Here is a 24,473-nt window from a genome sequence, read left to right on the forward strand (position 1 = left end):
CTCTTATTCCCAAAATCACTACAAATGCTTATGACACACTAATAGATTAGAAAGAAAAATGACCAAACTTGCTTTTATCTTGAAGCAAAGATTAAGAAAGGCTTTCCCCTGTACCCTCCTTCCCTAATTATTGCCTATCCTATTTTTCTCCTTAGTGTGATCTTAATTTGATTATACCCTCAAGTAAGAGAATTGTTTTATCCAAAATTATCTCGATCATTTGAAAGTGGTCTCAAGTGTTCTGTAAATTCTCACAGTTCTTTTCTGCATATCTCTTCTCTTCCATACTAAATATTAATTATTTATATACTTGTTTTATTTATTCTTTTTTTTAAATTTATTTTATTGGAGGCAAATTACCTTACATTAATATATTGGTTGGTTTTGCCATACATTGACACGAATCCGCCCCAGGTGTACATGTGTTCTCATTCTTGAACCCCCCTCCCACCTCCCTCTTCCCCATATCCTTCCTCCATGTCATCTCCGTGCACCAGCCCCAAGCATCCTGTATCATGCGTCGAACCTGGACTGGTCACTTATGATAATATACATGCTACAATGCTGTTCTCCCCAATCATCCCACCTTCACCCTCTCCCACAGAGTCCCAAAGACTGTTCTATATGCCTATGTCTCTTTTGCAGTCTCGTATACAGGGTTAAGGTTACCATCTTTCTAAATTCCATATGTATGCATTAGTATACTGTATTGATGTTTTTCTTTCTGGCTTACTTCACTCTGTATAATTGGCTTCAATTTCATCCACCTCATTAAAACTGATTCAAATGCATTATTTTTGATGGCTGAAAAATACTCCATTGTGTATATGTACCAAAGCTTTCTTATCCATTCATCTGCAGATGGACATCTAGGTTGCTTCCATGTCCTGGCTATTATAAACAGTGCTGCAATGAACATTGGAGTACATGTGTCTCTTTCAATTCTGGTTTCCTCGGTGTGTATGCCCAGGAGTGCGATTGCTGGATCATATGGTAGTTCTATTTCCAGTTTTTTGAGGAATCTCCACACTGTTCTCCATAGTGGCTGTACTAGTTTGCATTCCCACCAACAGTGTAAGAGGGTTCCCTTTTCTCCACACCCTCTCCAGCATTTATTGCTTGTAGACTTTTGGATAGCAGCCATTCTGACTGGTGTGAAATGGTATCTCATTGTGGTTTTGATTTGCATTTCTCTGATTATGAGGGATGTTGAGCATTTTTTCATGTGTTTGTTAGCCATCTTTATGTCTCCTTTGGAGAAATGTCTGTTTAGTTCTTTGGCCCATTTTTTGATTGGGTCACTTAGTTTTCTGGAATTGAGCTGCAGGAGCTGCTTGTATATTTTGGAGATTAATCCTTTATCAGTTGCTTCATTTGCTGTTTATTCTATTTATTCCTTTGAGCATGGCTTACACGCTGAGGATGTGAAAAAATAGGTTTTGAAAATGGCTCTTTTTTTTCCCTTCTAGTTTTATTGAGATACAATTGATATAACTTAGCACTGTTTAAGTTTGAAGTATACAGCATAATGATTTGGTTTACATACATCATGAAGTGATTATCACAATAAGTTTAGTCAGTATCCATCACTCACTTAAGTAGAAAATTAAAAGAGTCCTATTATTAGCATAAATTTAAAGTATGGTTGAAAGGAGATTGTGGTGAATAACAAAAGAAGCTCCTGTGAGTCTTATCACTCAATAAATTACAAGAGTTTTAGGGGACTTCCCTGGTGGTGGTCCAGTGGTTAAGACACAACACTTCTAATGCAGAGGACACTTGTCAGGGAATCAAGATCCCTTGCACCATGCAGTATAGCCAAAATCTTAAAAAAGTAAAGAGTTTTAGAAGCTGTGTCGGGAACCAAGGGAAAAGACCAAATATGTATCTCTTATGTCGCTCTTGAAAACATACTATCAGCTTCTACTAGCCAGCCACCAAAGAATTTGAGGATGGGGGCAGTTGCCTAAGAAACCAACCATGGGATTAGAGCATGGAACTTTCAGTCTCAACCTCCAGGAGGATAGAAGGCTGAAAGTTAGGTTAATCAGTAACTGTTGACCATTGATTTAATCGATCATGCCTACATAACAGAACTTCCCTGCTGCTGCTGCTGCTGCTGAGTCACTTCAGCCGTGTCCGACCCTAATTTAAGGGAGAGTTCAGAGAGTTTCAGTGTTGGTGTACACATCAAGGTCCTGAGAGGTGGGGGTGCAGCCAGACACTGCATGAAACTCTATGCTGCTTCTTCTGTCTTGGCCCTATGGATCTCTTCTATTTGGCTGTTCCTGAGTTATATCCTTTATAATAGACCAGTAAGTAAACCGTTTTCCCAATTTCTATGAGTTGTTCTAGCAAATTATCACACTAGAGGAGGGAATTGTGGGAACACCTGATTTGTAGCTGGAAACCTGGGACTTGCAACTGGTGAACTGGGGCAGTTGTATAGGAGTGATTCTTACTCTGTATTCAGTTCAGTTCAATTCAGTTGCTCAGTCATGTCTGACTCTTTGCAGCCCCATGAACTGCAGCATGCCAGGCCTCCCTGTTCATCACCAACTCCTAGAGTTTGCTCAAACTCATGTCCATTGAGTCAGTGATGCCATCCAACCATCTCATCCTCTGTTGTCCCCTTCTCCTCCCACCTTCAATCTTTCCCAGCATCAGGGTCTTTACAAATGAGTCAGTTCTTTGCATCAGGTGGCTAAAGTATTGGAGTTTCAGCTTCAACATCAGTCCTTCCATTGAATATTCAGGACTGGTCTCCTTTAGGATGGACTGGTTTGATCTCCTTGAAGTCCAAGGGACTCTCAAGAGTCTTCTCCAACACCACAGTTCAAAAGCATCAATTCTTCAGTGCTCAGCCTTCTTTATAGTCCAACTCTCACATCCATACATGACTACTGGAAAAACCATAGCCTTGACTAGACAGACCTTTGTTGGCAAAGTAATCTCTCTGCTTTTTAATATGCTGTCTAGGTTGGTCATAACTTTCCTTCCAAGGAGTAAGCTTCTTTTAATTTCATGGTTGCAGTCACCATCTGCAGTGATTTTCGAGACCCCAAAAATAAAGTATATTGTTTCATCTATCTACCATGAAGTGATGGGACCGAATGCCATGATCTTAGTTTTTTGAATGTTAAGCTTTAAGCCAACTTTTTCACTCTCTTCTTTCACTTTCATCAAGAGGCTCTTTAGTTCTTCTTCACTTTCTGCCATAAGGGTGGTGTCATCTCCTTTTCTGAGGTTATTGATATTTCTCCCGGCAATCTTGATTCCAGCTTGTTCTTCATCCAGCCCAATATTTCACTTGATGTACTCTGCGTATTAGTTAAATAAGCCAGGGTGACAATATACAGCCTTGACATACACCTTTCCCAATTTGGAACCAGTCTGTTGTTCCATGTCCAGTTCTAACTGTTGCTTCCTGACCTGCACACAGATTTCTCAGGAGGCAGGTGAGGTGATCTGGTATTCCCATCTTTTTAAGAATGTTCCACAATTTGTTGTGATCCATACAGTCAAATGGAGAAGGCGATGGCACCCCACTCCACTACTCTTGCCTGGAAACTCCCATGGGCAGAGGAGCCTGGTAGGCTGCAGTCCATGGGGTCGCTAGGAGTCGGACACAACTGAGCGACTTCACTTTCACTTTTCACTTTCATGCACTGGAGAAGGAAATGGCAACCCACTACAGTGTTCTTGCCTGGAGAATCCCAGGGACAGGGGAGCCTGGTGGGCTGCTGTCTATGGGGTCGCACAGAGTCGGACACGACTGAAGTGACTTAGCAGCTTAGCAGCATACAGTCAAAGGCTTTAGAATAGCCAATAAAGCAGAAGTGATGTTTTTCTGGAACTGTCTTGCTTTTTCTATGATACAACAGATGTTGGCAATTTGATCTCTGGTTCCTCTGCCTTTTCTAAATCCAGCTTGAACATCTGAAAGTTATCGGTTTATGTACTGTTGAAGCCTGGCCTGGAGAATTTTGAGCATTACTGTGCTAGTGTGTGAGATGAGTGCAATTGTGCGGTAGTTTGAGCATTCTTTGGCATTGCCTTTTTTTGGGATTGGAATGAAAACTGACCTTTTCCAGTCCTGTGGCAGAGTTTGCAGAGTTTTCCAAATTTGGTGGCATATTGAGTGTAGCACTTTCACAGCATCATCTTCCAGGATTTAAAATAGCTCAACTGGAATTCCATCACCTCCACTAGCTTTGTTCATAGTGATGCTTCCTAAGGCCCACTTGACTTCACACTCCAGGATGTCTGGCTCTAGGTGAGTGAACACAACCATCATGATTATCTGAGTCATGAAGATCATTTTTGTACAGTTCTGTGTATTTTTGCCACCTCTTCTTAATATCATCTGCTTCTGTTAGGTCCATACGATTTCTGTCCTTTATTTAGCCCATCTTTGCATGAAATGCTCCCTTGGTATTTTTTATTTTCCTGAAGAGATCTGTAGTCTGTCCCATTCTATTGTTTTCCTCAATTTTTTTGCATTGATTGCTTAGGAAGGCTTTCTTATCTCTCCTTGCTACTCTTTGGAACTTTGCGTTTAGACGAATATATCTTTGTTTTCTCCTTTTCCTTTCTCGTCTCTTCTTTTCACAGCTATTTGTGAGACTACCATTTTGCCTTTTTGCATTTGTTTTTCTTGGGGAGGATCACTGCCTCCTGTACAAAGTCACAAACTCTGTCCAAAGTTCTTCAGGCCCTCTGTCTACCAGATCTAACCCCTTGAATCTACTCATCATCTCCAGTGTATAAGGGATTTGATTTAGGTCATACCTGAATGACCCAGTGTTTTTGCCTACTTTCTTCAATTTAAGTCTGAATTTTGCAATAAGTAATTCATGATCTGAGCCACAGTCAGCTCCTGGTTTTGTTTTTTCTCACTGTATAGAGGTCTTCATCTTCAGCTGCAAAGAATATAATCAGTCTGATTTCGGTATTGACCATCTGGCGATTCCCATGTGTAGAGTCATCTTGTGTTCTTGGAAGAGAGTGTTTACCATGACAAGTGCATTCTTTTGGGATTATTCATTCAAAATTGTACACAATATAGCCTCCATTTCAGGTATGCAGGGCTGGTTCAACATTTGAACTAAATTTTTATAATCTGTCACATTGACAGGCCAAAGGGAAAAAATATACGTGATCATATCAAAAAATGATTTAAAAAATTGCTAAAATGCCGTATGGATTCATGATTAAGGACTCTTATCAAACCAGGAATAGAGGAGGACTTCCTCAGCTTGGTAAAGAAATCTACAAAAAGCCTACAGTCAACTTCATACTTCTGGTAAGAAAAGAGCTTTCTCACCAATATCAGGAACAAGGCAAGGATGATCTCTCTCAACACTTTCAAGATCACACTGGAAGTCCTAGCGATGCAATAAGACAAGAAGTCATGGCCTTTAGGAAGGGATAAAACTGTTTTGGGTTGAAAATCACATAATTGCCTATGTGGAAAATCCAAACAAATAAACAATAGCTACAAGAGCAACAACATAACAAAAACTCCTAGAACTAGTAAATGATATAGCAAGGTTGCAGGACAATGTTAATATACAAAAGTCAGCCACTTTCCTATATTCTAGCAGTGAACATTAAGGACATAGTACCATTTACATTAGATCCCCAAAAGTGAAATTGTTGTTGTTTTACTCTCAAAGTCACGTCCAACTCTTGCAACCTCTTGGACTGTAGCCCTCCAGGCTCCTCTGTCCATGGGATTTCCCAGGCAAGGATATTGAAGTAGGTTGCCGTTTCCTTCTCCAGGGTATCTTTCTGACCCAGGGTTCGAACCCACGTCTCTTGCACCTCCTGCACTGTCAGGCAGATTCTTTACCATGGCACCACTTGGGAATCTTTATAGATTACCAAGAAAAACTTTGTTTTTGTGCCAGAAAGCCCTAAAGCAGCAGCTGGACCAAAAGTATTTCTGTTCCTGGAAAGAGAATATAACTGGATAAAGATAATTCCATATTTCCTTAATCAGTTTGCAGAGCTTCTATTTTTCTATCATTTTCTTCTCTTCAAGTAGGAAAGGATTGTTTGTTTCTGAAAGGGCCAACATACTCTACCTAGAAAAAACTCAAGCAAGGCAGTGCTTAATTATATTTTCTCAGTGTACCATTTGGATAAAAAGGATGATTTTGCTATAGATGGTCAGTAATCAGCAGTGTGAGCATAAAGTTGTTCATCCACAGTTGCCATGTGTATCATGCGTATTTAGTAGTTTTGTACATCTTCAGTACCTTTTAGGTTCTGGATCTGTTGGCCTCTTTGGCAGAACAAGAAAGTGACATTTTATTTTATTTGTTCTGCTGCTTACAAATAAAGGGGGTGATTGACAGTGTTTTGAAGGAATAGAGGACTTTGTTTGCTTTTGGTGAAAAATTTTTTATTCTCTCCATAATAGAATGAATAATTGCGTGGTTTTAGAGGATTAGAATGCTGATAGGAATATTTGACTTCATAATTTTAAGAGTAGTTGGTTCTGCATGGAAATAAGCTTGAAATCTAGGTCTTAAGCTGCTATAATATTTGTCAGTTAAATACAGAATATGTTTATGATTCCATGGAACAGGAAGGCCAGGCTGGCCTAAACAGTGCTACTCAGCTTCTTAAGAGTGCTGCCAGTTCTTTGTTTTGGCTTTGTTTTCTTAAAGCTGCTTCCTCCTTGGCAAGGGGCTCTTCACCCTTTCCTGAAGCACGTCTGCCAGTTGGGACACATTAGGAAATGGCCCCCAAATCTGTTTCCTTCAACTTGCACTGGCAGAGAACCAGACAGCCTGTCCTTTTTCCTGAAACACAATCACCAAAGTTGTTTGTGTCTTGGGCTTTTCTCTACAAAGTCTTGAAAAATTTTCCTGAGACCTCAGCAGATGGCAGTATACCAGTTTATCGCTGTGTGCATTATTCCTCTAGGTATGAATTGCTTGACTCTCTCTGAGCTTTATTTGGTAAAACCAAGATTCTAATACTAAAATACATAAACATTAAACATTTTGGGCATGCATTCCAATTACATTTTGAGTTGCAAATGTTCTTTTCTCTCTTGGAAAAGTAGGGGTCTAAACTTTTCTTTTCACACTACCGTCTGATATACAAGCTAATTCCAACTCATTTGGTGTAAAAAGAAAATATGAAAATACAAGCAATGCACAGATACATACTTCATTCTGAAAGTTTACTCTCCTCCTTCACTTTCACAAACATACTCTTATCTTTCCTTTGGATGTGGTACTCTAGCCCATCGCTTCTTCCTTTACAATGCTTAAGAAATATGACTTCGTTTAGCCCTTTATTACTTTATTTCTGGACTATTTTCTAGCTACTGTATTCTCTGCCAACAATGCTCACTCCTTTAATCCAACCTAAACCCTCCTACAGTTCAGTTCAGTTCAGTCGCTCAGTCGTGTCCGACTCTTTGCGACCCCATGAATCACAGCACGCAGGGCCTCCCTGTCCATCACCAACTCCCGGAGTTCACTCAAACTCATGTCCATCAAGTCGGTGATGCCATCCAGCCATCTCATTCTCTGTCGTCCCCGTCTCCTCCCACCCACAATCCCTCCCAGCATCAGACTCTTTTCCAGTGAGTCAACTCTTCGCATGAGGTGGCCAGAGTATTGGAGTTTCAGCTTTAGCATCAGTCCTTCCAATGAACACCCAGGATTGATCTCCTTTAGAATGGATTGGGTGGATCTCCTTGCAGTCCAAGGGACTCTCAAGAGTCTTCTCCAACACCACAGTTCAAAAGCATCAATTCTTCGTTGCTCAGATTTCTTCACAGTCCAACTCTCACATCCATACATGACCATGGGAAAAACCATAGCCTTGACTAGACGGACCTCTGTTGGCAAAGTAATGTCTCTGCTTTTTAATATGCTATCTAGGTTGGTCATAACTTTCCTTCCAAGGAGTAAGCATTTTTTAATTTCATGGCTGCAATCAGCATCTGCAGTGATTTTGGAGCCCAAAAAATAAAGTCTGACACTGTTTCCACTGTTTTTCCATCTATTTCCCATGAAGTGATGGGACCAGATGCCATGATCTTAGTTTTCTGAATGTTGAGCTTCAAGCCAAACTTTTCACTCTCCTCTTTCACTTTCATCAAGAGGCCTTCCTCTTCACTTTTTGCCATAAGGGTGGTGTCATCTGCATATCTGAGATTACTGATATTTCTCCCGGCAATCTTGATTCCAGCTTGTGCTTCTTCCAGCCCAGCATTCCTCATGATGTACTCTGCATATAAGTTAAAGAAGCAGGGTGACAAAATACAACCTTGACGTACTTCTTTTCCTATTTGGAACCAGTCTGTTGTTCCATGTCCAGTTCTAACTGTTGCTTCCTGACCTGCATACAGGTTTCTCAAGAGGCAGGTCAGGTGGTCTGGTATTCCCATCTCTTTCAGAATGTTCCACAGTTTATTGTGATCCACACAGTCAAAGGCTTTGGCATAGTCAATGAAGCAGAAATAGATGTTGGAACTGTCTTGCTTTCTCCATGATCCAGCGGATGTTGACAATTTGATCTCTGGTGCCTCTGCCTTTTCTAAAACGTGCTTGAACATCTGGAAGTTCACGGTTCACATATTGCTGAAGCCTGGCTTGGAGAATTTTGAGCATGACTTTACTAGCGTGTGAGATGAGTGCAATTGTGCAGTAGTTTGAGCATTCTTTGGCATTGCCTTTCTTTGGGATTGGAATGAAGACTGACCTTTTCCAGTTCTGTGGCCACTGCTGAGTTTTCGAAATTTGCTGGCATATTGAGTGTAGCACTTTCACAGCATCATCTTTCAGGATTTGAAATAGCTCAACTGGAATTCCATCACCACCACTAGCTTTGTTCATAGTGATGCTTTCTAAGGCCCACTTGACTTCACATTCCAAGATGTCTGGTTCCAGGTGAGTGATCACGCCATCGTGATTATCTTCGTCGTGAAGATCTTTTTTGTACAGTTCTTCTGTGTATTCTTGCCACCTCTTCTTAATATCTTCTGCTTCTGTTAGGTCCATACCATTTCTGTCTTTTATCAAGCCCATCTTTGCATGAAATGTTCCCTTGGTATCTCTAATTTTCTTGAAAAGATCTCTTGTTTTTCCTATTCTGTTGTTTTCCTCTATTTCTTTGCATTGATCGCTGAGGAATGCTTTCTTATCTCTCCTTGCTATTCTTTGGAACTCTGCATTCAGATGCTTATATCTTTCCTTTTCTCCTTTGCTTTTCACTTCTCTTCTTTTCTCAGCTATTTGTAAGGCCTCCTCAGACAGCCATTTCACATTTTTGCATTTCTTTTCCATGGGGATGGTCTTGGTCCCTGTCTCCTGTACAATGTCACAAACCTCCGTCCAGAGTTCATCAAACCCTCCTACACCTTATCCTTACTATTATCTTTATTCCAGAGCCACCAAACTATTTAACCTATCATTACTGTTGAAAAACCATTCATTGTTCTCCCTATGCAAAGAATCAAATCCAAATTTCTGAGCCTGAGAAACATGGCATCAGAACCTGGGGCTTCGAGGCCATTCCCCACTCTTCTTTTTAAAAAATATTTATTTATTTGGCTGTGAGAGGCCTTAGTTGTGGCATGTGGGATTCAGTTCCCTGACCAGGGATTGAACTCTAGCCACCTGCCTTGGGAGCATGGAGTCTTAGCCACTGGACCACCAGGGAAGTCCCTTCCCTCTCTTCTTTTTTAAAGAGCTGGGCTGCAATGCGAGAGAGTTAACATGCATCTCACTATCATCTTTGTTGTTTTCTCACTTTCATCTTTTGGCACACTCTTACTTCTCAGACCTTTCCCCATTCTTACATCTTCAAACCTAATGTATTTCTCAAGGCCAAAATTTTTTAAGACCAACTGCCTTCGTGAAGCTTTTCTGACCCCTGTAGCCTGCAGCCATCTCTGACTTTGAGATCTCACTTCCATTAATTTGGCAACTTATTGCTTACTTTCTCTTGTATGTCTTCAGAACCATTGTCTCATATTATCACTTCACTTTGGGATGCTATTATCTTATTCCCTCAACTAAATCATTAGCTCCTTCATTCATTTATTAGCATTTACTGTTTTTACTGCTGTGCTGTGCTTAGTCACTCAGTCGTGTCTGACTCTTTGCAACCCCATGGACTCTAGCAGTGTCAGGCATGATGCTCTACTGGAGACTCCGGCCACACTCTTCATCACCCAACGGGGAAATCTGTCAAAGGTTTTAAAGTATATTAAAAGGATAATTTTTATTAACTTATCCTGGGTCTTTAACACCATGGAGTTACCAGCTATTACATGAGTCCGGCTGGACTCCCTACCTACTGGTGCTTTTATAGAAGTTGTATTTTAATATCACCATTAGAAGCAGATTCTGTAAGTGAGGTGGTGTAATGTGGTTAACTATTAAGTGTTATAAACAAGGCTGGATCCTAGGCTCCTTTTTAACTGAAATCTAAGTGACATGAAACTGTGGTTGATTTGAACAAATGCCCTTCTTCCACTGAGACCAGAACAAGCAGCCTGCTGTGGGCTGATGAGATACACTAAATATGAACTGTTTTGATCCCCTCAAGGGGTTTCTGGGGGGACTGAAAGGCCTTTTCAAAAGTTTACTCGAGTTTTAGAAATTAATATTTGGTGATAAAAGCTGTAAATTCAAAGCTCTAGTTTTCCTTAAGTCTATAAATTCAGTTTACCAATGCTATTGCTCTATTTATAAGTCTAGTAGATTTTATTATTTACTTCTAATAGATCTTTCAATGGTGTTTGGTCTAATTTATAAACGTAGTTAATTTAACACTCCCAAACACTTTGTATGTGGAGGAAAAATATTCAATTTCCCTACTGTGTTGGGAGACCCCTAGACTACCCTCACCTTCAGATTCACCGGAAGGATTCGCAGAACTCAAGGTATCAGTTCAGTTCAGTTCAGTTCAGTCGCTCAGTCGTGTCCGACTCTCCGCTACCCCATGAATCACAGCACGCCAGGCCTCCCTGTCCATCACCAACTCCCGGAGTACACTCAAACTCATGTCCACAGAGTCGGTGATGCCATCCAGCCATCTCATTCTCCGTCGTCCCCTTCTCCTCCCGCCCCCAACCGTTCCCAGCATCAGAGTCTTTTCCAGTGAGTCAACTCGTCGCATGAGGTGGCCAAAGTATTGCAGTTTCAGCTTTAGCATCAGTCCCTCCAATGAACATCCAGGATTGATCTCCTTTAGAATGGACTGGTTGGATCTCCTTGCAGTATAAAGGACTCCCAAGAGTCTTCTCCAATACCACAGTTCAAAAGCATCGATTCTTCGGCGATCAGCCTTCTTCACAGTCCAACTCTCACATCCATACATGACCACGGGAAAAACCATTGCCTTGACTAGACGGACCTTGGTTGGCAAAGTAATGTCTCTGCTTTTTAATAAACTATCAAGGTGGGTCATAACTTTCCTTCCAAGGAGTAAGCGTCTTTTAATTTCATGGCTGCAATCAGCATCTGCAGTGATTTTGGAGCCCAAAAAATAAAGTCTGACACTGTTTCCACTGTTTTTCCATCTATTTCCCATGAAGTGATGGGACCAGATGCCATGATCTTAGTTTTCTGAATGTTGAGCTTCAAGCCAAACTTTTCACTCTCCTCTTTCACTTTCATCAAGAGGCCTTCCTCTTCACTTTTTGCCATAAGGGTGGTGTCATCTGCATATCTGAGATTACTGATATTTCTCCCGGCAATCTTGATTCCAGCTTGTGCTTCTTCCAGCCCAGCATTCCTCATGATGTACTCTGCATATAAGTTAAAGAAGCAGGGTGACAAAATACAACCTTGACGTACTTCTTTTCCTATTTGGAACCAGTCTGTTGTTCCATGTCCAGTTCTAACTGTTGCTTCCTGACCTGCATACAGGTTTCTCAAGAGGCAGGTCAGGTGGTCTGGTATTCCCATCTCTTTCAGAATGTTCCACAGTTTATTGTGATCCACACAGTCAAAGGCTTTGGCATAGTCAATGAAGCAGAAATAGATGTTGGAACTGTCTTGCTTTCTCCATGATCCAGCGGATGTTGACAATTTGATCTCTGGTGCCTCTGCCTTTTCTAAAACGTGCTTGAACATCTGGAAGTTCACGGTTCACATATTGCTGAAGCCTGGCTTGGAGAATTTTGAGCATGACTTTACTAGCGTGTGAGATGAGTGCAATTGTGCAGTAGTTTGAGCATTCTTTGGCCTTGCCTTTCTTTGGGATTTTAATGAAGACTGACCTTTTCCAGTTCTGTGGCCACTGCTGAGTTTTCGAAATTTGCTGGCATATTGAGTGTAGCACTTTCACAGCATCATCTTTCAGGATTTGAAATAGCTCAACTGGAATTCCATCACCACCACTAGCTTTGTTCATAGTGATGCTTTCTAAGGCCCACTTGACTTCACATTCCAAGATGTCTGGTTCCAGGTGAGTGATCACGCCATCATGATTATCTTCGTCGTGAAGATCTTTTTTGTACAGTTCTTCTGTGTATTCTTGCCACCTCTTCTTAATATCTTCTGCTTCTGTTAGGTCCATACCATTTCTGTCTTTTATCAAGCCCATCTTTGCATGAAATGTTCCCTTGGTATCTCTAATTTTCTTGAAAAGATCTCTTGTTTTTCCTATTCTGTTGTTTTCCTCTATTTCTTTGCATTGATCGCTGAGGAATGCTTTCTTATCTCTCCTTGCTATTCTTTGGAACTCTGCATTCAGATGCTTATATCTTTCCTTTTCTCCTTTGCTTTTCACTTCTCTTCTTTTCTCAGCTATTTGTAAGGCCTCCTCAGACAGCCATTTCACATTTTTGCATTTCTTTTCCATGGGGATGGTCTTGGTCCCTGTCTCCTGTACAATGTCACAAACCTCCGTCCAGAGTTCATCAAACCCTCCTACACCTTATCCTTACTATTATCTTTATTCCAGAGCCACCAAACTATTTAACCTATCATTACTGTTGAAAAACCATTCATTGTTCTCCCTATGCAAAGAATCAAATCCAAATTTCTGAGCCTGAGAAACATGGCATCAGAACCTGGGGCTTCGAGGCCATTCCCCACTCTTCTTTTTAAAAAATATTTATTTATTTGGCTGTGAGAGGTCTTAGTTGTGGCATGTGGGATTCAGTTCCCTGACCAGGGATTGAACTCTAGCCACCTGCCTTGGGAGCATGGAGTCTTAGCCACTGGACCACCAGGGAAGTCCCTTCCCTCTCTTCTTTTTTAAAGAGCTGGGCTGCAATGCGAGAGAGTTAACATGCATCTCACTATCATCTTTGTTGTTTTCTCACTTTCATCTTTTGGCACACTCTTACTTCTCAGACCTTTCCCCATTCTTACATCTTCAAACCTAATGTATTTCTCAAGGCCAAAATTTTTTAAGACCAACTGCCTTCGTGAAGCTTTTCTGACCCCTGTAGCCTGCAGCCATCTCTGTCTTTGAGATCTCACTTCCATTAATTTGGCAACTTATTGCTTACTTTCTCTTGTATGTCTTCAGAACCATTGTCTCATATTATCACTTCACTTTGGGATGCTATTATCTTATTCCCTCAACTAAATCATTAGCTCCTTCATTCATTTATTAGCATTTACTGTTTTTACTGCTGTGCTGTGCTTAGTCACTCAGTCGTGTCTGACTCTTTGCAACCCCATGGACTCTAGCAGTGTCAGGCATGATGCTCTACTGGAGACTCCGGCCACACTCTTCATCACCCAACGGGGAAATCTGTCAAAGGTTTTAAAGTATATTAAAAGGATAATTTTTATTAACTTATCCTGGGTCTTTAACACCATGGAGTTACCAGCTATTACATGAGTCCGGCTGGACCCCCTACCTACTGGTGCTTTTATAGAAGTTGTATTTTAATATCACCATTAGAAGCAGATTCTGTAAGTGAGGTGGTGTAATGTGGTTAACTATTAAGTGTTATAAACAAGGCTGGATCCTAGGCTCCTTTTTAACTGAAATCTAAGTGACATGAAACTGTGGTTGATTTGAACAAATGCCCTTCTTCCACTGAGACCAGAACAAGCAGCCTGCTGTGGGCTGATGAGATACACTAAATATGAACTGTTTTGATCCCCTCAAGGGGTTTCTGGGGGGGCTGAAAGGCCTTTTCAAAAGTTTACTCGAGTTTTAGAAATTAATATTTGGTGATAAAAGCTGTAAATTCAAAGCTCTAGTTTTCCTTAAGTCTATAAATTCAGTTTACCAATGCTATTGCTCTATTTATAAGTCTAGTAGATTTTATTATTTACTTCTAATAGATCTTTCAATGGTGTTTGGTCTAATTTATAAACGTAGTTAATTTAACACTCCCAAACACTTTGTATGTGGAGGAAAAATATTCAATTTCCCTACTGTGTTGGGAGACCCCTAGACTACCCTCACCTTCAGATTCACCGGAAGGATTCGCAGAACTCAAGGTATCAGTTCAGTTCAGTTCAGTTCAGTCGCTCAGTCGTGTCCGACTCTCCGCGACCCCATGAATCACAGCACGCCAGGCCTCCCTGTCCATCACCAACTCCCGGAGTACACTCAAACTCATGTCCACAGAGTCGGTGATGCCATCCAGCCATCTCATTCTCCGTCGTCCCCTTCTCCTCCCACCCCCAACCTTTCCCAGCATCAGAGTCTTTTCCAGTGAGTCAACTCGTCGCATGAGGTGGCCAAAGTATTGCAGTTTCAGCTAAAACATCAGTCCCTCCAATGAACATCCAGGATTGATCTCCTTTAGAATGGACTGGTTGGATCTCCTTGCAGTATAAGGGACTCCCAAGAGTCTTCTCCAACACCACAGTTCAAAAGCATCGATTCTTCGGCGATCAGCCTTCTTCACAGTCCAACTCTCACATCCATACATGACCACGGGAAAAACCATTGCCTTGACTAGACGGACCTTGGTTGGCAAAGTAATGTCTCTGCTTTTTAATATACTATCAAGGTGGGTCATAACTTTCCTTCCAAGGAGCAAGCGTCTTTTAATTTCATGGCTGCAATCAGCATCTGCAGTGATTTTGGAGCCCAAAAAAACAAAGTCTGACACTGTTTCCACTGTTTTTCCATCTATTTCCCATGAAGTGATGGGACCAGATGCCATGATCTTTGTTTTCTGAATGTTGAGCTTCAAACCAACCTTTTCACTCTCCTGTTTCACTTTCATCAAGAGGCTTCTGAGTTCCTCTTCACTTTCTGCCATAAGGGTAGTGTCATCTGCATATCTGAGGTTATTGATATTTCTCCCAGCAATCTTGATTCCAGCTTGTGCTTCTTCCAGCCCAGCGTTCCTCATGATGTACTCTGCATATAAGTTAAATAAGCAAGGTGACAATATACAACCTTGACGTACACCTTTTCCTATTTGGAACCAGTCTGTTGTTCCTAAGATTTATTACAGGAACGTAGTAAAGACATACAGATAGTAAGGGAAAGACAAAGGCAGAGTCTGGAGGACGCCATCTATAAGCTCTCTTATGCTTTTCCACCCTCACAAGGGGTCACATGGTACATGCTGTTCCCCCAGCAATAGAAACTCTGCAACATGTGTGCAGTATTTTTTAAATGTTAATTTTATTTTGGAGTATAGTTGATTTACAATGTTTTATTAGTTTTACGTGTATGGCAAAATGATTCAGTTATTCATATACATATAATCCATCCATTTTCAGATTTTTTTCCCAGGTAGGTTATTTCAGAGTATTGAGTAGAGTTCCCCATGCTGTGCGGTAGATCCTTGTTCTTGTGTGCAGTATTTTGGCCTGGGGAAACCACTAGAACTGGAGCCCAAGGTTTTTCTTGGGAGCTGAGTATGTAGGCATTCTTGCTCTGCCTAGCATGCACCAGAATTCCAGACTCCCAGAAGGTGAGCAGGCATTCTGCATAAACCATATTGCTTGCACAAACAGTTTAGGCAAAGTGAACCATCCTTATCAGTTAACTGTGGCATGGGAATACTCTATGCCCTAACTTCCAAATCCCAACCAAGGGCCAATCTTGAGATCAGGCCTTTCTAAGGATAGCAGACTCAGACCTGCTGTGTTACTTCTACTTTCTAATTTAACAAACTAAGTTTTCCCAATTGCTCAAATAATGAATATGAAGCAAATAATTGAAATTATAAATACGATAAACTGTAGTTCTTTTAAATATCCTATTATTTTCTACAAACTTAGTAGGATTTCAACTTTAAATCAAAAGCCTAAATCACTTATTTAATTGCACACTTGAAATTGGACTGACAAGATTGATCTTATACTCTAATGGGTCAAATTCTATTATATAATGTAAATATATAAAATTTATTTTTTTATGTATAAACAAGACATAAAAGTTCTTTAATATCAAAGTTTTAACATGGATCTGATTATCTTAAACACTTCTATGATTACTCCCAATCCTTCCTGGAATGAAAGATGCTTTAACACTAAGGAAACTATGTCACCCTTAACACTAAGCTCATAAGGTAGCCTGACCTGGAACTGGAGATTTCTGCAGAGGTTGACTTCTTGCCCTGACCGTGAATCGTAGTTGATAGGTAACTTGAAAATGAGTTATTATCGTGTCCTTGCATTTAGGTTATATATTAGCTAATTCTTCTGATTGCTGACTGAAGTCTACAATTTATCCTAGGTTAAGCATTGACTGGAAGCTCAACATTGAGAAAACAAAGATCATGGCATCTGGTCCCATCACTTCATGGGAAATAGATGGGGAAACAGTGTCAGACTTTATTTTTTTGGGCTCCAAAATCACTGCAGATGCTGATTGCAGCCATGAAATTAAAAGACACTAACTCCTTGGAAGGAAAGTTATGACCAGCCTAGATAGCATATTAAAAAGCAGAGACATTACTTTGCCAACCAAGGTCTGTCTAGTCAAGGCTATGGTTTTTCCCATGGTCATGTATGGATGTGAGAGTTGGACTGTGAAGAAAGCTGATCGCCGAAGAATTGATGCTTTTGAACTGTGGTGTTGGAGAAGACTCTTGAGAGTCCCTTGTACTGCAAGGAGATCCAACCAGTCCATTCTAAAGGAGATCAATCCTGGGTGTTCATTGGAAGGACTGATGCTAAAGCTGAAACTGCAATACTTTGGCCACCTCATGAGACAAGTTGACTCACTGGAAAAGACTCTGATGCTAGGAAAGGTTGGGGGCAGGAGGAGAAGGGGACGACAGAGAATGAGGTGGCTGGATGGCATCACCGACTCTGTGGACATGAGTTTGAGTGAACTCCGGGAGTTGGTGATGGACAGGGAGGCCTTGTGTGCTGTGATTCAGGGGGTCGCAAAGAGTTGGACATGACTGAGCGACTGAACTGAACTGAACTGAAGCATTGACTGGAGAAGGCTTTTTAAAAAAAAAAAATTGTGGGAGAGAGAGACCTTAATGTAATTGTTATTTTGGGCTAAATTTAAAGCTTTTTGAAATTAATGGAATTCTTCATTCTTTCATATTGTTGCTATCATTTAAGACAACACTTTTTTAGAATATTTATTAGAATACTGAGAGAGTCAATTCCTAGGCAGGGTGATAAGAAATCTGGGGTCCCTGAGGAGGAGAAAAGGGTCTGGGGCACTCAAGGAGAAAAGGGCAAATGTTTTTTTCTATATGTCTTAATCAATATAACAATGTATCATGCTCAAAGACATATTTCTCCTTAACAAGAACCTTCTGACTAATCTTGTTATCTTAAAATGTATATTACGGGAATGGGTCTGGTAAGATCTTTCTATTGTAAGTTCTAATCCTGTCATCTTAAAATGTAAATTGTGGGAGTGGGTCTAGTAAGATCTTTACAACCTTGAAACATTCTTTTGATTTATTGAAAAAGTATATAACTCCCTTTTCTAAGACTAGCAAGTGGGGTACTCTCTGTCTCCCTTCTGATGTCTGTGTCAGAAGCTTTCTCTGTCCCTTTTTCACTTTAATAAAACTCTGCTACACAGTGCTCTTGAGTGATCACACCCAGTCCCTGGTCCCGAAGTTAAATCAACTTCGGAGATCATGAATCCATCATCGTTCACCTTAAGCTATCAATACTGGGTATGTGTTATGGTTTTACCTATGTAGTCACAACTTTCAAAATAATTTTTCCCCTAATTTTTAAATACATTTAAAAACAGAAAACAGTTCTAGGTTCACAGCAAAACTGAATGGAAGATAGACAGATTTTCCATATATCCTCTGCTCACTACTCTAAACGTACTCTCCTCCGTTATCAGTATCCCCCGCCAGAGTGGTTCATTTGCTCCCATCAGTGGACCTACACTGACTCATCATCTCCCCAAGTCCGTCGTTTACATTAGGGATAACTCTTGGTGGTGTACAGTTTATGTCCATGGACTCTGACAAATGCAGCCGTCACTGTAGGATCACACAGAAAGGTTGCCCTGCCCTAAAATCCTCTGTGCTCCACATTCTTCCCTGTCTCACCGCACCTGGCAACCACTGACTTTGTACTGTCTGCATACTTTTACCTTTCCTTGAATGTCATGTAGTTGGAATCATACAGTATGTAGCCTTTCAGTTCAGTTCAGTTCAGTTCAGTCGCTCAGTTGTGTCCGACTCTTTGCGACCCCATGAATCACAGCACGCCAGGCCTCCCTGTCAATCACCAAATCCCAGAGTTCACTCAAACTCATGTCCATCGAGTCGGTGATGCCATCCAGCCATCTCATTCTCTGTCGTCCCCATCTCCTCCCTTCTTTGACTTAGTAATATGCATTGAAGTTTCCTCCTTGTCTTTTCATGGCTTGATAGCTGATTTCTTTTTGACACTGAATAATATTTCATTGTCTGGTTGTACCACAGTTTATTTATCCATTCACCAATTGAAGGATATCTTGGTTGCTTCCAGGTTTTGACAATTATGACTACAGCTGCTCTAATCATCTGTGTTCAAGTTTTGGTGAAAACTTAACTTTTCAGCTCATTTGGGTAAATACTGAGGAATGTGATTGCTCGATTTGGTGGTAAGGGTATGTTTAATTTTATAAGAAACTGTGACAGTCTTCCAAAGTGGCTGTATCAATTTTAGTTTCCACCAGCAATGAATGAAAGTTCCTGTACAGCATTTGATATTGTCAGTGTTTTAGAGTTTGACTTTTTTTTTTTTCTGGCCACCTGATGTGGGCAGGATCTTAGTTCCCTGATCAGGGATTGAAACCGGTCCCCGGCAGTGAAAGAGCTGAGTGCCAACCGCTGGACTGTTAGAGAACGTGCTGGAGTTTGGCCTTTTTAACAGGTGTGTTGTGGTCTCTTTGTGTTTTAATTTGCAATTCCATAATGACATGACATGGAGCATCTCTTCATATCCTTATTTGCTGCCTGTGCATATATCTTCTTTGCTGAGGTGTTTGTTCAGGTGTTTGGTCCATTTTTTTAATGTGGTTTGTTCTTTTCTTTGTTGTTGTTTACTAGCTAAGTCATCTCTGACTCTTTTGCAACTCCATGGACCATTGCCCTCCAGGCTCTTCTGTCCATGGGATTTCCCAGGCAAGAATACTGGAGTGGGTTGCCATGACCTTCTTCAGGGAATCTTCCTGACCGCGTCTCCTGCATTACAAGTTTGTTCTCTTAGTACTGAGTTTTAAGAGTTCTTTAGTCAGATGCTCTTTTCCTATGGCCTCTTTCAAGATTTTTTCTTTGTCTTTGATTTTCTGCAGTTTGAATATGACATGCCCAGGTGTAGTTTATTTGACATTTATTTTCCCTGGTGTTCTCTGAGCTTCTTGTGGTTTGTGTTATGGACTGAATGTTTGTATCTCCCCAAAATTCATATGTTGAAATCCTAACTCATTTGTGATGGTGTTAAGAGGTGGAGATTTTGAGAAGTAATTAGTTCATGAGGGTGGAGCCTTCATGAACAGGATTAGTACTTTTATAAAAAGAACCATAAACACTTGCTGTCACTCTCTTTACTGGCTGCCACGGGAGAATACAGCAAGAAATTGTCCACCTACAAACTAGGACACCAGGTCTCATTGGAACGGAATCTGCCGGCCCTTGATCCTGTACTTCTCAGCCTCCAGAACTGTGAAAAGTAAATGTTGTTTAAGTCATCCAGTCTGTAGTATCTTGTTATGGGAGCCCAGGCTGACTAAGACATGTGGTTTGGTTCTGATCTTAATAGAGGAAAATTCTAAGTCTTTATTGCTTCAAATACTGCTTCTTTTCCTTTCCCTCTTCTTTTGATATTCCCATTATGTGTATGTTACTATCTTTATAGTTCTGCTACAGTTCTTGGACAGTCTAGACCCTTAATTTTTTCAGTCTTTTCTCTTTGCTTTAGTTTCTGTTGACATAGCCTCAGGCTCAGAGATTCTTCTTCAGTTGTGTCCGTCTACTAATAAACCCATGAGAGGCGCTCTTTATTTCTATTATAGTGTTTTTGTCTTCTAACACTTCATTTCGACTCTTAGAATTTCGGTCTTTGTTTATATTGCACATTGGTTCTTGCATGTTGTCTACTTTTTTTCTATTAGGGTCCTTAGCATATTAATCATAGTTGTTTTAAATTCATGGTCTAATAATTCCAACATCCCTGCCATATCTGAGTCTGGTTCTGATGCCTTCTTTGTCTCTTAAACTTTTTAAGAAAAACTCTGATAAATAGGTCTTAAGTGATGTGGTGGTAAGATAATGGAGAGGAGAAGCTTTCCGTAGTCCTAGGATTAGGTCTCAGTTCTTTAGTGAACCTGTACCCTGGGCTATGAACTTTGTAAGTACTTCTCAGTCTCTCTCCACACCCCAAATGTAGATAAGACACAATGGCTGGAGATGGCTAGATGGGGTTAGGTAGTTCCTTTTCCCCAGAGCAGTTGGACTCTGGTGAAATAATATCTGTTGAGGGCAAGCTTTGTTAAGAACTGAATGCTCTGGTGTATTTCAAAATGGTTACTTTTCGTGCAGGAAGCCCAAGGGGATTTTTCTCTGATCTTTACTTTGGGAACCTGGGGGAACTCCAGGAGGTAGAACTCACAAGAGAGGGGACCCTTTGGAATTTTTAACTCACAGACTTGTCCACTCTGAGCCTCATAATTGACAATTCATCAATTATGTCCAGGTTCTCCTACCCTAGCATCGCTTCTCACAGAGGTTTTGTTTGTGGATTTCTGCTCTAACTTGTGATTTTTTTCTATCCATCCAATTTTAGGGGAAATTTTACCCCATGTGCTCACTTCTCTGACAGGTCTAAGAAAAATTACTGATTTTTTAAAATTTGTTGTTAGGAAACAGTGATGTCTTCCAAGGTCCTTATGGATCTGACTGAAAATTGGGAGTCTGCTTGAATGGTTTTAAATGCCAATTTCTGTCCTCAACAGTGATGGATGGCAAACACATTTTTTTCATGTGTTTCTATGTCTGAATTAGTTGCCAAATGATTAATTGATGCTCAAGCAGCAATAATTAGTACCTGGTAGTATTGGGGATGGGGAAATTTCTTGAGGTCTTTTGACTGGTTTAATAAGTGACTGGACACAAGACAGATTAACAAGAGAAAAAAACACTTTAATTTGTATGCATGGTCTCTAGAAATGGGAGCCCCTGAAGCAACTGAAGCAGGCTGTTGATATATCATATTAAGACCAAGAAATAACTGTTTGCAAAGATTTAACAAAACAATTGGGTTTATGCTTGGGGTATCAAATTAATGAAGAAGTAACAAAGTTTATACAGCTTTCTTAGCCTCAAATTCCCTAACTGTCTTGACAAGACTGCTTTCTATTCTCCTGGTTTGGGGGAGCTTTCATGGGGGAAATTCATTTCCCACTGAAGGGAGAAAGAGGAGGGTCTGAGGTTTTTTTAAATATTTTTTCCCACCAGCTGATTTTCATGTAACTTTAATTCAGAGTAATCATCATACCATTGAGGCCTGCCCTGGACCCCAATACTAAACTGTACTGAGGTAAGAACAACTTAGTTAAGATGCTAGCTTCACTTTGCAGGCTCAGAAATTGGATCTTTTCACTGTGTGCTTGTGCCAGGTTGGAACTCATAGTTGCTATTTATGACAGTTAAACTCAAGAAGCAGAGGTGATCAGCTTGAATCAGAATGGTAATTAATTGATTTTCTTAAGGGATATTCCTTCCTATGACAGAAGTACTCAGGTCACCTATGCAGTCACTTCTGGGTATGAGAGTAAAGATAAGTGTATATGCTTGAGAGATGTTTCATCCAAGTAATGGAAAATACTTGCGTCAGCTGTCTCAACCTATGACAGAGGAAAACATCTTTAGGAACTGGGTGTTTCATGTTGCTCTGGTCTAATGTTGAAAGTGTAGTTAAATATTCTCAAACTCTAATTGTGACTAGTAGTGATAAAGACGTGGCTTATCATTTATCAGACCACCTGACCTGCCTCTTGAGAAACCTGTATGCAGGTCAGGAAGCAACAGTCAGAACTGGACATGGAACAACAGACTGGTTCCAAATAGGAAAAGGAGTACGTCAAGGCTGTATATTGTCACCTTGCTTATTTTACTTATATGCAGAGTACATCATGAGGAACGCTGGGTTGGAAGAAGCACAAGCTGGAATCAAGATTGCTGGGAGAAATATCAATAACCTCAGATATGCAGATGACACTACCCTTATGGCAGAAAGTGAAGAGGAACTCAAAAGCCTCTTGATGAGAGTGAAAAGGTTGGCTTGAAGCTCAACATTCAGAAAACAAAGATGATGGCATCTGGTCCCATCACTTCATGGGAAATAGATGGGGAAACAGTGGAAACAGTGTCAGACTTTATTTTTTTGGGCTCCAAAATCACTGCAGATGCTGATTGTAGCCGTGAAATTAAAAGACGCTTACTCCTTGGAAGGAAAGTTATGACCAACCTTGATAGTGTATTAAAAAGCAGAGACATTACTTTGCCAACCAAGGTCCATCTAGTCAAGGCTATGGTTTTTCCCGTGGTCATGTATGGATGTGAGAGTTGGACTGTGAAGAAAGCTGAGCCGAAGAATTGATGCTTTTGAACTGTGGTGTTGGAGAAGACTCTTGAGAGTCCCTTGGACTTCAGGGACATCCAACCAGTCTATTCTAAAGGAGATCAATCCTGGGTGTTCATTGGAAGGACTGATGCTAAAGTTGAAACTGCAGTACTTTGGCCACCTCATGTGACGAATTGACTCACTGGAAAAGACTCTGATGGTGAGAAAGGTTGGGGGTGGGAGGAGAAGGGGACGACCGAGAATGAGATGGCTGGATGGCATCACCGACTCTGTGGACATGAGTTTGAGTGAACTCTGGGAGTTGGTGATGGACAGGGAGGCCTGGCGTGCTGTGATTCATGGGGTCGCAAAGAGTCGGACACGACTGAGCGACTGAACTGAACTGAACTATCATTTATCATAGAAGGTGATAAATCATAGAAGATGTGATTTATCATTTATCATAGAAATTTTTCTATGCCAGAAAATTGGCTAAAAACTTCATCCTCACAAAATCTTCAGAGATAAAGATGATTACACTTCAGTAGATTCAGTTCAGTTCAGTTCAGTCACTCAGTCGTGTCCAACTCTTTGTGACCCCATGAATCACAGCACGCCAGGCCTCCCTGTCCATCACCAAATCTCGGAGTTCACTCAAACTCATGTCCATCGAATCGGTGATTCCATCCAGCCATCTCATTCTCTTTGTCCCTGTCTCCTCCCGCCCCCAATCCCTCCCAGCATCGGAATTTTTTCCAGTGAGTCAACTCGTCGCATGAGGTGGCCAAAGTATTGGAGTTTCAGCTTTAGCATCAGTCCTTCCAATGAACACCCGGGATTGATCTCCTTTAGAATGGACTGGTTGGATCTCCTTGCAGTCCAAGGGACTCTCAAGAGTCTTCTCCAGCACCACAGAGGAAGGTTAAATGATTTATTCAAGCTCATCCACACAATTAATAAAATCCAGAGACAGGATTTGAACATAGTACTCCATGAGCCCTCCATACACTATCTTAGACCAGTTTTAGTTTCTATTTATTAATAGAACAAACCCTTGTGTTAACACATTAGTTTTTCTGATAGGTGACTCTAAAACTAGTTATCAGTGGTTCTGCTTTAGCTTCACCAAGTTAATAAAGGTGACTGTGTGAAGCTTTCCATGAAGTTGTATAACCTAGTATGAAAATTAATAAAGTGAAACCTCACTAAAATGAGGTTTTTCCAGTAGTCATGTATTGTTGCGAAAGTTGGACTGTAAAGAAAGCTGAGTACCGAAGAACTGATGCTTTCGAACTGTAGTGTTGGAGGAGACTCTTGAGAGTCCCTTGGACTTCAAGGAGATCCAACCAGTCCATCCTAAAGGAAATCAGTCCTGAATGTTCATTGGAAGGACTGATGTTGAAGCTGAAACTCCAATACTTTGGCTACCTGATGCGAAGAACTGACTCATTGGAAAAGACCCTGATGCTGGGAAAGACTGAAGGTGGGAGGAGAAGGGGACTACAGAGGATGATATGG

At 40.8% G+C, this 24,473-nt stretch overlaps 1 protein-coding gene across 2 annotated transcripts in view; it reads left to right on the forward strand.

Annotated features, from left to right (window-relative positions):
• The window catches only part of ABCG2 (ATP binding cassette subfamily G member 2 (JR blood group)), a 148,313-nt gene that overhangs the window by 22,184 nt on the left and 101,656 nt on the right, over window positions 1-24,473 (forward strand). The window lies entirely within an intron of this gene.

This window comes from Moschus berezovskii, chromosome 5 (assembly GCF_049115385.1).
Source record: "Moschus berezovskii isolate FMDL1 chromosome 5, NW_MosBer_1.0, whole genome shotgun sequence".
Lineage (NCBI taxonomy): Eukaryota > Metazoa > Chordata > Mammalia > Artiodactyla > Moschidae > Moschus > Moschus berezovskii.